The sequence below is a fragment of the Phasianus colchicus genome, chromosome 8 (assembly GCF_987193195.1).
Source record: "Phasianus colchicus chromosome 8, bPhaCol1.hap1.1, whole genome shotgun sequence".
Lineage (NCBI taxonomy): Eukaryota > Metazoa > Chordata > Aves > Galliformes > Phasianidae > Phasianus > Phasianus colchicus.
Genome location: NC_143443.1, coordinates 29,296,316 through 29,310,828, shown reverse-complemented (window position 1 = coordinate 29,310,828; position 14,513 = coordinate 29,296,316).

The window sequence follows — 14,513 nt, the reverse complement described above, 5'->3', positions numbered from 1 at the left end:
CCACCTCCTCTGCTCCACCACTCACAAAATACCCCATGATTTGAGTCCCTCAGATACTCTTGGCTCCAATGCATCCCATTTACCTTGGCAAGGCTTAGGTGAGTTCTTGGAGTCCACCGTGGCTGATTGCAGCAATTGTAGGAGCCCTTTGGAGCAGTCGCTGGGAAGCAGGACAGCTCTGGGCCCACCTTCCAAGAGGAGACTCACCCTCCCACCACCGTGCAGCATCTGTGGCTACACTGCCTGCTGCCAACAGAGCTATCGTTGTGTCAGGAATGCTAAGATGTCAAGAACCAGGTTAGACCAGTTGCTGCGAGACTCCGCCTGTTTAATGCAAAGTTTCAAATAGGGTGTTACTGTCGTTTGTCAGTAATTTAAAGCTAAAAAGTACAGGGAGGTGGGATGCAGCCTTTCAGCATCAGGAGTGGGGTTTCTACCATCAGCTAGGCGCCCCGTCTCTGTGCAATGCTGAGCTGGGCTTCAGGTGACTTTGCTACAGCCATCTGCATGATGCCTAAGTCCCAGTATTTAGGATCCTGTTCCAAGCTTCTAAAAGCAAAACCATCCCACTTAGACCTGTTTTTTTGCCTTAAATATTTCAATCTTAAGCAAACTTTTCAAATTTGTATTTGGCAGACGATTACATCAGCACGCAAAAAATGTGTTGAGAGATCAGCTAGCACGTGTGTTTTCAAAGTATAAGTTGTTACTTGAGAAAAATCAAAGAGGTATATATGAAAAAGGGTTAAAAATGTAATTGCATGCTCTGTCTTCTGTTATTTGTTCATCTTATAGTTATCTCATATGTAGTTTTGCTAGTGGATGCATTACCTGACTCTTCTTTGAGAAAATGGCAGGAATGCTCTCCAAGAGAGAACAGTTCCTTGGACAGGTTGTCACCACATCCAATTGCCGTGGATCATCTTAATTAAACTGTATTAATTGCAATCAATTTAGTTTTTAGTTTTTAGATTTACAACATCTTTTCACAGAGAACAGTACTGTCACACTATTATGCTAACATTTCTGATCAGACCTTCCTAGAAATCTTTGTTCCTGTATGCCAATGAGTAACTCACATCTCAGCACCTTAATGCAAAATCCTTTATTGGATTACTATGGCACCTCCTAAGCAAAGGGTGTACAGGAAGGGGAGACTCCCTTTTTTTATATCCTTCCCACTGACTGATGACTCTTATCTCCTATCTAATGTATAGACATGTGACAGGGGTTTAAGTAGTTCTAGGGGGTGCTAGGTTCAAAATAGGGTCCAGCAAGCAAAAATGCCAACCAGTCTTAGAAGAAATGGCTAAATGAAGCATACATACAAAAAAATCTACATATAAGTTATCCCAGCTCATCTTTGTAGAAACTGGATTTGGTGATAGCTTAAGTGCTCAGATCTGTGATGCTACAGTATATGGTATTTTCAGATGTCTTATATAACTTCAAAGTAAAGGGAGTGAATGTTTGTGTTTCCGTCTGTAAGCATTAACAGACAAACTCAAAGGATGATTCATTAGACCCCACAAAGCCCCTCCGCCTCCCAAAAATTAGGATCTAATCTACGTAACCTGCTTCTTACTTAGCTCTACTACCTATAATAATTTACCTATACCTATTCATCTATCACCCATAATCCTCACTTTGTTCTATCCTTGCAATTTCTTACTACTTCAGAAGTGTACTGCAGGAGTAGGTCACTCAAACTTTTATAGTCTATTTGGTTTAATGAATTATTATTGTTACTTCATTCTCATAGATCTTACCTATAACGAGAGTATTTTGGTGCATATTCCCTCTGGGAGGGTAAAGAAAATTGAATTATCCATTACATTAAGAAGCCTTTCTGGAACCAAAACCTGCCTCAACTTTGTTGGCAGGTGGTGCTTTGTGGACTTTAACCTGCTGCTTTGTGGACTTTAACAGCAGTCTGATGGGGAAAATTTCATATCACTTACAAGACTTAGTGACTTTGCCAAATTAACACTAGAATGACAAGATGCTTAGGTCCCTTGGTTTTACCTAGGATGGCAGCATCGCTATCCTACTCCTAGATGCAAAGCTGTGCACCACGAAGTCCTTGTAAATAATCATTCCAACTAGCATTGAGCATTGATGGGAGCTTCACTGCTATAGGCTTTGCTCAATGAAGTGGTTGTTTAAGAAAGTTCATCTGCCTTTTTGCAGGCAGTCAGATGTGACAGCTCTCCTCCGGTGTTTGAGAAGAGGTTGCTGGGAGGGCAAGGCATCTTCATATTTGTACCCAGCAGACAAGCATGAAATGGGTTTTTCATGCTCATTTGCTAATGCCAGGAAAGCTCATAGCTCAGCAAGATTGCTGGTTGTCAGCACTTCCCTGTCAGCTTCTAGAAGACTTCACTGTAATTGGGTTAACTACTTCGATATTATTTGCCTTGGTTTTACAGAGCTCGTTCATGCACCCCTCTTATTTCTCAGAGAACTTATTTTTTTCCCTCCTGTTCCAGAAGAGCTGGGAAACAAACTTCTTGTTCCACTCAGCAAGAGTAGATGGACATCTGTCTTTGCCTCTCATTACCAAAACCAGAAAGGAAAATTCTTTCTGTCTCAAAGTTTTATCCATTCATTTTTTATTTCTTGAGGGAACAATTGGCCAAAGATTCTTTCTGCAGCTTTGTGCTGAAACCTCCCTTCTGTCACAACATGTGGAAGAGGGAAACTTCTGTGATTAGGGCATTGCATATAATATGACTTTAAAGATAGGACTAAAGGGATAAATCCTTTAAGTCATTGTGCAGAGCTGCTCTTGCAATTTTTTTTCTTTTTAATCCTTGAATTGCAATTGCAACCACATGTCCTGTCTTAGCCTAGAGAGTAAGCTTTCTGGGAAGGAACCTACCTGTCTACCTCTGCACACTGTGGGGTATGTAACTCAGTTTTGGGGAGTGTATGAATAGTTTTTATTATTAGAGCTAACAGTAATGTAAAGGTCACCTCTTTCCAGTACGTCTGCTGTAGGAGTCTCCCTAAGGAAGTAACACTTTTACATAAAAACGTAAATACTACTAAGAATTCTTCTATTCTTCCCAGTCTGCTTGCCTGCTGAAATAGAAATGGATTACTCTTTGATTATCTGCTGCTCCTTCATTATGATCCAGCTTCTAATACCTTTATTAATGCTAATCTCATTGGGATCACTCAAATAATAAATATTTCTTAAATAGAGGAAGAGCACCAAATGTTAAGTTTGACTTGCTCTGTATTTTAATATGATTTAAGCCAACAGTTATGTGATTTATTTACACTTCCAATGGAAGCCCACATTTTTTTTCTTGTATTTCTCCATGTGAGCCTAGAGATACCATAAAATTTGATCTGTTATGCTTCTGAGTTTTGCTCCATTTTGTCTATGTCAGAGAGTAGAGATACACATCTACTTTCAATCCTAGTACTGCTTAACTTTCTTTTGGCAAAATTCAGTAAACTCAAATTTAGATTGAAAAAAAATTAGCTATCTATTAGCTATCTATTAGCTATCTATAGTGCAAAAGTAGTGAAAGACATCTGTAACTTTTGTGATTTTCCATAACAGGCATTTCTTTTTTTCTTTTATCAGCCATTTACCTTAAAATTATTGCATTGGTACTTTCTGAAGTTGGAAATTAGTTCAAAAATAGACAGTTAAAGACCATATAAAATGGATCTCACAGATTAATGGAAAAGCCATAGCTGTTCTCAACAACCCTGTTGTAGAAGCAATGCTAAATGAATTGTAATTGATCATGATGAATTTTGTTACATGCTTTAAGGATTACATGAAGTGGTGGAATAGATGCTCTAGCTAAAGGTCTTTGAATTTATATTTCTAAATTTTAAAGTGTCTTAATTAAACTTGATGGTTATTAGTAGCATAGAAGGCTATCCTTGATGAGATAACTTGGACAACTCTATCTGCACACACAATCACTGAAACACTATGGCTTTAGAAACATTTCTAGACTTTTTTTATTTCTTAATGTTTGCTCAAAAAAAGGAAGTCATGTTAAATAACAACAAGTTGCAGGTTGACTGACACATTTTCAGTATCTCGATGAAATTCTTATCTGTTTATTTCTGGAAGTCCAAAGACTAAAGGTAAAAACACAACCATTTTGTACTTTCTAGCATCCTGCCAGATTTCTGTATATTTCAATGTTAGTTGGATATTTAAATATCCTTACATCTCACTTTTCTTCAGTGTTTGCAATTTCTGGAGCAGAGCACTCCATGCTGAAAAATGAATGATAGTGCCAAACAGTGATGTTAGCTTATACAAGCCGTTAGCTGCTCTTAAATAGAAACAACTAGTATTATAATTACGTGGCTTCATAACAGGCCTTTTATGTTGTATGTGGCCTTGTTTATGTGGGTTTGGTTGCTATTTCACAAGCACTGTTTTTGTTCCTCTGCACTTCCTCTAACTTTGGTCCTGTACAGGTTGACGTAAAGGTGTTGCTATGTTTGTCTCACTATCTTTAGGTTCTTACCTACTTGTGGTTTGGCAACCCATGTAATGATTTAATAAAACTGTGTATTGTTTTTGTCAGCATCCTTTATCCTGCACCAGAGGTCTGTGCATGTCCCTGTTTTACCTCTCCTCTGGAGAGGAAGTTTGGACTGGGAGCACTATTAAATCAGGTTTGAACAGAAGCATTCTTACTTTCTGCTGTTTTTGGCACAGCACTCATTGCTTATTTGAGAGGCCAGTCAATACAGGGAGGGCTGTGAAGAAAAGTAAGTAATTTGCACTATCTTCCTGTAAATGCACTGAGTGAACTGCAGGATATTATCTTTTTGCTTTACAGGCCAGTTGGATCAGTGTTTCATTCAGTAGAATTTCAGAAAAACTGAGCATTGCCATTAAAATTTTAAGCCTTTTGATTTTGAAGCTATGAGGATCAGAGAAAATTGTTCTTTAAATACGGTGTTGAAAAAGGCTATCCCAAATGAGAGTGGTGAGCGGTGTGATCACAAACTCATTTTATGTGTAAGAAATGTGGGAGTGGAATGCTGCAATCAGCCCAGCATGCAATATATAGAGGCATTACCACAATGATTAGATCTAAATAAGTCTAACTGGAATATTTCCTAACCTGAGCCCAGCTCCGCCTCTTTTTGCCGTCAGCTGAAGTTCTTCCCATTGCTTTCAATAAGTGAGGGCAGAACCAGCATTTCGGCATCGATTTCAGTGTGTGTACAGTTTTGGTTTGTATTTGAGGTGCACAGAAATGTCTGAAAAAAAATGTCAGATATCAACATATTTCCAGAGATCTGTTACACTAAATACCAAGTGTGAAGAACTGAGAAGTAAAAGCACCCAGGGCTGGTTTGTGTGTGGGTTCATGCTGCTGAAGACAAGAGGTAATGGACTTAAGTTGTGCCAGAGGAAGTTCAGGTTGGATATGAAGAAAAATTTCCTCTCAGAATGAGTGGTGAAGTAGTGGCACAGGCTGCCCAGGGAGATGGGGGAGGCACCATCCCTGGGAGTGTTCAAGAACTGTAGAAATGTGCCACTGATGGACATGGTCAGTGGGCATGGTGGGGATGGGCTGATGATTGGGCTGGATGATCTTAGTTGTCTTGTCCTTAATGATTGCATGATTCTGTTCTATGATTCTAAGAAACCAGTTGGGCAGTCTGTGAATGTTTGTGAATGATTGCAGTCTGCAGCCCTTGGTTTTCGTAGAGCAGAGTCTGATTTAGTTTTCTTTGACTGTTAATATTATGAAAGGAAATAGCTACTTAGATATTTGTATAAATTACTTCTTAAACACTGTTTGTTAGATAAAATCTTCCAGTGACAATGAAGGCCTCCTAAGCCCTCAGTTCTCCTGTCTTGTGATGAACATAGCTCAGGTGTTCTGGACATTCCATGTCCTGGAGGCGTTGGTCACCTGGGATGTGACCAGTACAACTACAGTTTCAGTTGGTTAAGGTTAATGTAAAACATCCAATGTCCAAAGCTGGGATTATCAACAGCCATAAGAGGGCAGAGCTGCGCACAGACAAGCCATGGGAGCTTAGAGTCTTTTATAGATGTTCTCAGCTGTACCCTTTATTCCATTGGGATTTCATCACTGCAACTATTACCATATCTCACTTTGCAATATAACTTTAAAAACTTCTGAAATGTAATGATTGAAGTTATTATTTCTTTTACACTGTAGTTCTCCTGTGTCTGCTATAAACATTCATACACCTCAAACTGAAGCAATATGTAATTTCAGAGAATTGATAATGATAATATATTTCAAAAATGATTCCTTCCTGAACAGAATCACGGCCTCATTTTCTTCAAGGGCTCTCTGGATGGCTGAGACGTCCACCCAAAATTAGCTGGGTTGATATCTGAATACCAGCATCCTTAAATGCAGTTGATTTGCAAAGACACTGTGATCCCTAATTAGACATAATGATTCATCTATATTATCAGCCCCAAGGAAGTGTCCTGGTTCCCATGCTGGGGTCTGTGCTCTGGCAACGTGCTCCTTCTACACAAGGATGAGATCCAACATGCACTAGCCTTCTTCATAAAAAAAAAATAATAATAATAATAGCAAATTGATGCTAATATGAAGCTAATAAGCATGAATACAGTTGTAGAAACACCTCCTGCTGTAGAAACGAACTCCTGTATGTGTTTATGGCCTGTATACAGAGAGAAACTCAGAAGGTAATACAGAGGGCCGTGAAACTGAGGGAAATTTTGCACTCACCTTTCAGCTCCAATTTACAACATCATGTCCACCAACCCATTGCCAATTATTTGCATCACAGCAGCACCTAGAGGCCAGCTCTACTCAAACATGAGAAGGAAAGATCTTGATGCTGGTGCATCATATTAAAAACATATGAACAGTGGTTGAATTTTTTTGAAATTTACTAGTAGACTTCAAGTAGATCAGTAATATTTTTCCTCTCACAAAAGACAAGTCTCTCACAAGACTGAATAAGAAAACTAAGATGCCCTATTTCCTTGAAGAAATTATGGTGAGGAACTGTATTTGAAGTGAGGAGGAGAGAAATCCCTGAAACCTACCTTTCTAGTAGTGAAACACACCCTGACAAAACAGTGCCATTCAACGGAGATCTATCAGAGCTCCATATTAGAAATAAAATAAAATCTTGGAATTTTGGCAAGTAAATAGCAATATTTGCACACAGATATGAGTTATACATTCACAAATGGCTGCTGTATGTTGCTATTAGGGTTTAGGATAGAAACCTGCATTGGTAGATTTGAGCTTTTGATGTGGCATATGAAAGTGGCACGCACCAGTATCTTCTATCCAAGTAGAAAATAACAATTTATGTTACTTGAATTCTCAAAGGGTTTGAAAAGCTCTGTTTATGTGCTCAGTTCAACAGGAATAAATCATACTCAGGGTAACCTGATTTTCAAATATGTCTGTTTTCTTATATTTACTTGAATATTTTCTGAGAAGCACTAGGATGAATCAGTTGGTTTACATAATTGCATTGTAGATACATTTGGAGACAACTGTCTTAAAAGGATTTTCATTAACCCATTGGTTAAGATAGTTTCCCTGGAAACTTAAGAAAGATCCTTCTCAATGCTGTCTTTTATTCTTTTTTAGTATTTGTGCTGTTTTGTTTGATAAAATGCATAAGAGTATATGCTGATTGGATGAGTGCTTATTTTCTCTGCTTCTGGCATAGCTGCAGCCAGAGCTAGAGTTATGGTTTACATCTCTGAGTGCAACACAGAGACGAATGACAGCTGGTAATCATAAATATCTTCCAGCAATAATCTGCAGGTATTTTTGAATTAATGATTTTCCTTACAGCTGTTATCCTAAGAGAGGCAAATTAACATAGCTCTTCACCTGTTTTCAGAACACTCTTTATATTGCTCCAGACACTCCTGAGCCAGTAACTTCAGCTGTGATCTGTTTGTCAATCCTGCTATGGTGCCCTTCCTCCTACAAAGCCACTCCTATGCCTAGGGCTCGATGTCTGCTCCCATTGCCTGCCTCCCTCCTACACAACTCCTGCAGAACATTCCTCTACTTCACTGTATGTGCAAGCATCGTAATGACGCCCTCAGCTCTGCTCTGAGAACCTGCAGCCTCCTTGCAGGAGCATCTCTTCTCCTCCTCCCTCCTCTCAATGCAGTTTTTTCTTGCTTTTGCCTGAAATGAGATTTTTATCTCTCCTGTGATGATATGTGCCACAAGGCAACAGTTCACTTCCAGATGCTATAAAGAAATAAATATGAGCACTCTTATTTTATAGGCAATAGTTTTTGCATGAAGATTACATCTATGCCTATCTATCTAAGCCTGGCCCTGTTCTAGTGGAGCACTCTACCTGCCGTATGCATGGGGAATGGCATCCAAGGTTCTGCTTTAAAGTCTCTGGGCCTCTCAGGAGTGCTGCCATTATGAGGGAGGGAAATTGGAGCCTTTTCGATGATCGATCATACAGGTTTTCAAAATCTGGTGTGTACGTCTGAACTTGCAGCTGGTGCTCTCTGCTGGGTGAGTTTGAAAAAGCAGTTAGCAGGACATGTGAGCTGCCCAGAAAAAAAGTGAGAAGGCAAAGCAAAGATCTCTAAAATAAGTGGGCAAATTAAGACATTGCAGTATGAAAAAAATTTTGTGAAGAAGCAATTAAGAGACTGGAGGAAAAAGAAAAGGAATACAACTTGCTTCTATTTTGGTCTCCTTGTGTATTTAGCTTAGAATCTTACTGCTGTTTGGGAAGCGTTAAGATGCACCTTATGTATCTGGCTATAGATGTACAGTCATGAATAAGAAATATGGCTGTGTTGTTTTGGGGAGCTAACTTCTTGTATTCAGTAATCTTTTAGGCAAAATATTTCTGGTTAAAGAAAAAAGCACTGCAGATTTTTTAGTGGCTATCACAGCTATTACAGTTAATCCTAAACCATTTTCTGAAGATGTGCATGCTCACACTACCACCTACTGCAATTTCTGTCTGAGCACATCAGCATTATACAATGCCTTTATTATTAATGATTTTTTCTAAATGATTAGTCTAGCTGATGTACTTATTGATTATAGTAATAACTCATCATTAACAGCAGAAACAAAATACACATAGATTGCTCTGAAAGTAATGCCTCCTATTTATTTCCATGGAAACTACAACAGATACAAAGAGCACAGTATCACTATTTAATAGAAAAGATTCTCAGCTACAAAACTATTTTTCAACACAGTCAACTCCATTAGCTTTGCTTTCTCACCAGTGATGAACCAGAGCCTGCATGCTGCCCTCATAAAAATCTGCCCCAGAGGAGGTGACTGCTATCTCTGATACTGCTGCTGAAACGCAGTACCCACCATCTGATTGTGCTCACATCCACTGTTTGGTCTCCATATACATTCAGTGAGCATCATTCCCACCTACCCTGCTTCTGAACTACACAGCTGTGGGCTTGTATGAATGAAAAGCGGCTGGCTTGTATGAAAACACTGTTAGTACTGGTAGGGTTATTTGGAAAGGCAGAGTAGGTCATCTTGATTCTATGTGCTATGGTGTGCAAAACCACAGTAAATCCCTAAGATCTCTAGTGTGCATCTACTACTTTGGTGTCATTTGAGTTCTGAAGTACAATTTTTCTGAGATAAGCAGCACTGTAGCACATATAGCTGTAATCAGTGACTGAAATTTGAAACCAATGGTTTTGAGAAATGATTGCAGAGATGAATAATTATCCAGTGTGGCTGTTTGCAACTGTCTTCCAAAGAAGAGTGCTCAAGCCAAGGTAATGCTACAGCTTTTTGTGTAACCTGGATTTAAATATAACCTTACTGCTGACACAATATGCAGATGATGCTGAGATTGACATCAGGATTAGAAAAGGTGGTCACACAGAGCAACACAGAGAGCTTGGCAAGCAGAACCTATGCTAACATGGTAATACAGTCCCATGCAGAGCTGCATATTTGACAAAAAAAGGTTATAAGTATTGAGAAGGTAAAGAATTCGGGAAAGCAGCAACTTTGAAAAGTGCTTATAAATCAGCCTGAACAACTGAGTCAACACAAACTTGAAATGTGATGTCTGAGGTAAAAACGATTAATGGGAATCTGGAAATCTATTCAGGAGAGCAGTGTGTAGGAGTGGGAAGGCAATTTTACGATTATATAAGCATTGATGAAACAGGTACTAGAATATTGCCTGCAAGTCGGGTGTCAGTGTTTCTAACAGTGTAAGAAATGGGTGCAGGAAGAAAGCTGCAGAGATTATTTGAGCACTGGAAAAATGCCTTACTCTGAAAGAAAGGAAGAATGCAATTTGTTAAGCTTATCAAAAGAGTCTGAAACATAGCTTGCTTGCAGCACAGAAGTACTAGCAAAGGGGAATATACTTGATGTTAAAAAGCTTTCTAATCTCACACGCAAAAGCTTAGGAAAAAACAAGCTCTAGAAGCAACAGCAGACACATTTGAACTATGAATTACACAAAGATTACTGTGCAAATTAGTCAGCAGAATAGGTCTGCTGTATCTCCCCTTTTGAAATCCTCAAACTGAAGCTGTGCCCCTTTCCAAAAGGTGTCTTTTAGCCTGAGTAGGTTATTGATGGCCTCACACTGGATGTCTGCTCCTTGCATGTAATGTAGTTTGGTATATTCCTGCTCTGCATGGTATTTATGCGATTTTTGCACAGAAGTGGTATACATACATACATAGAATCAATAGAATTATTTTATAGCTGATGTATCCAACATAATAATGTACAGATGATGAGATAGGAAGTAAGCATCTGTCAGTAATAATAAGCATTTTCTAGTTGCAATACTAAAATGAAAATTGTTGCTCAGGAGAAAATTTATTAATACTATACTGAAAAGGTCCACTAGATGGCACTGCAATATCCCTGGATATCCTCAGGATGACGGCCTGATTATCCTTATTTTTTAATCAAGACCAAAAGGAATTTATGAACCGCAGTATGAAGAATCCAAAGGACATAACATTCTGATATTAGACAGGATGAATGTTCTTTGTTTCTGTTTGATGTACACAATGTGTTGTTCACTGTTTAGTTTATGACTGAGTTAGTTTTATGCGCTTATTTGTTCAGAGTCTGTTTAAAAGAACTTAATCAGCATCAAATTATTTCAAATGCTCCTTTTAATAGAGAATTGAATACCATTCCAATCCAATTTGATTACTGGCTGGATCTTGTTCTCTTCTTGCTGGAATGAATTCAGTTAAATAAATTACAGTGCTCTATTCTAAAGGGAAAGAGAGGCTATGGCCTCCTATCTCACTGAGATGTAATATCAAGACCACTTGGAAATTAGTACACAATAAGAGGAATTATCATTTCAATAAAAAACACAACAAATGTTCTTTGTATTTATAAAGAGTCATTTCTGGCATTTCATCTAGTTAAAATATTATTTTCATATAAAAATCTAAGGCAATATTTTTCTAAGAAGTGTGTGTGTCTTTAAACACTCACAATATCTAGCAGGAAGAAAGGATCAGCTCCCACTTCACATTTCCAAAGAAACTGTTAGGCTTCTCAGCTACCCAGGCTGACCAACATGGGCTGATGGGAGTTATCAAATGAGCAGAGAAAGCTGGGAGTACCTGGGAGTTCCTGCATAGGTCGGCTGTAAAGAAATGCAGAAAGCTTATAGCTTAGCATAACACATCCAGTGTTTTAGAAGATGCAAGTGATGTTGTATTTCACTTTGTGCTATGATTTTAGTGAAACGGTAAATGAAATATAAGCTTTCTGCCAACAATTCCATGCTAAGAAGACCATTAAAACCTACATGTATCAGCAGGGAACTCGAGGTGACTGTGAATGAATAATGATTGCTGAAGAAGGTATATTGCCTACTTGGAACATCAACTCAGTGGAAGTTTTTACCAATCTGGTCTTAAGGATGTTTACTCACGAGACATTTGAAATTTTCATTCTGTAGGTATTTCAAAACCTAATCCTTTTAGCACAGACTATAGATATTTTCATACAAAAGGAGCTATTAATATTAGACTGATATCTAGCGAATTAAAGAAGCATATAGAAATTTCATAAAAATCAGCCTCCTCTCTGAATTCACTGAATGTAAGAGAACCAAATAATTACACAAGTCATTTGCATTTGTGTAAGAGGCTGACAAATCCCAGCAGATGCAGTGAGAATGATGGGAATTTGGAAGGCTGGACTATTGCTGAGGTATATCAGCGATGCAAGTCAGCTCTGATTAGAACAGTTCAAAAGACATAGAACAATTACTTAAATACTCTATTGACAACCAAGGCATAGATCGTTAGACATTGAATCTGATCCTTTACCCAGATAACATACTGTAGTGCCACAACTCTTTTCAGAGCAGAGAACTGGGACTGTTTTGCTAGTTCTCTTCACCCAATAGCTGTTTATTGCATTGTCAGCTTTACAAAATGGGCATACAGCATACCTAGTAAATCTGTTATCTTCTCATAGAAATCTCCCAGGGCTGTTTTCTGTTCCTGAAAGCTTCTGGACATTACTTCAGATCAGGCTGACATAAGCCAGTTGGCTCTCTCTTCTCTTTCTGTTCTTTCCAATCGTTATTGCAGGAATTGTGACTCTTTCACACTCACCTGTTGTCTCTTCTGTGCTTTTCATCGAAGTGAGATGCTTTATGAATTTAGATATATATTCTTTCTTAGGATGCAAACCCAATTCTATGTGCTCCAGTTCTTTATTGACCTGAACTCATGATCCTCATTACACCCTTGTGGCAAGGGTTGGCCTTGCAGGTACTTTTCCTAGCCTTTTCTGATCTATATACATATAGCTCAGACTCAGATGTTAAAAATAAATATTCCTTTCACTTGGGACATTAATTGACATTTTGCCCCATGCCATATATATGATTTTTTTCACCAAGTCGGTGTGTCACTCTGCTGGATGTACTTTTAATGTATGTGTATGCACAACATATTCTTGATTATTGTTTTAACAATAATTTGGCAGTACTCTGAATTCAATTGCATTTGCATCAACCAATTAGAGATAATTTGTGTGGGTACTGCTGCATTACCTAACTGTAAGTTTATTCTGTGGTCAGATATTTTAGTGGTTCTCATCTATATACAGTCTTTCATTTGGCCCATTAATAATCAACAAAGAACAGGAAAATGTGGTGGTTTAACTCCTTGTTATAAGGATCAAAACAAGTGCATTGTTTAGTTTCTCTCACTCTTTTCTGCCAGCTGCACCTGTTTAAAAATAGGGAGATAACTGAGTAAAGTGAGTAACATCAGGGGCTTTTGGTATAGTTAAATTATAATCTTTCCTGTGGTTTCTGTTCTGTTTTCTGGCTTGTTGGGTATTTTGCTCTCTGAGTCTCCTGTTTCTGAGTACGGCCCCATAGGCTGACAACTTCCTGGTTGGGTGTCCCCAACAGCCAGCCTTGTAGATTTAGTTGTATGACAAGTCCTGGGTCTAAATCCTGGCATAACTAGTTTACAGTTGGATCATCTTTCTCCAAAGATTCTCCACTGGAATCACCTGTTTGCACTGGGCTGCTGCTTGGAAGTGCCTTTTAGAAAGTATGGTCAGGAGCTGTGATTTTAAAATATTTCAGTTTGTTCAGCTGGATCTTAAGGGGAAGTGGTCACAGAGCAGAGGTGCTGTGGTGTCAGCATGTAAGCCTAGATACAGCTGGAGCTCATCATTTAGAAAGCATGTAGAACATGACTCTTGTCATATCTCAATCCCTATCAGGTAAATATTTTAATCTTAAGCAGTTCTTTAGCCACTGTAAAAAATGAGGGAGTATTCCTCTGTTCTCCTAAAAAACACAGTTCTCAATCCAATATATGTTCTATACTTAAAAAAATAGTATTTATTACAGTGTCATCTATGAAATAATTAATTTATTCCCAATAACTCTATCTGTGTTTTCATGGTAGTTTGGCAATGTTCTCTTCTTTGACAAATTAATTAACTATAAGAAGAGTTCTGATTCTTTTTCACTCTTTATTTTAAAGATTAGTCACTCCTGGACTGAAGAATTTTAAAGATAATTCACAAAGCACATTTTTAACTTAAATTTTTGCTTGAATTTTCGAGACAGAAACATTATATCGGTCCCAGATTATATTAATCATGAAACAGTGATGACAAATGTATTTTTCTACTCAGAGAAATCAGTATGTTTAACTTCTACCCTCTAGCAGCTGGGTGAGTCCAACAATACACATTTTATTAAAGCTGTTGAGGGATTTGTTCAGCCCAATGGGATTTATATTGATTTGTTTCACTTTTTTTAAATTTTTTTTGTGAGCTTTATTCCTAGTTTGTTGTCCTATTGATTCTGAGAGGTTTAGCCATTTGAGTTGTTACAAATGTTGCTATACTTATGCTATAATTCTGCTAAAATAATGAAAAATTTAGACCTTCACAACTATTTAAAAAAGAAAAAAAAATAATAAAAATCTGAAGCTACAACGAGTTTTGTTGAATCAGAAATAACTCTGAAAAGGGCAC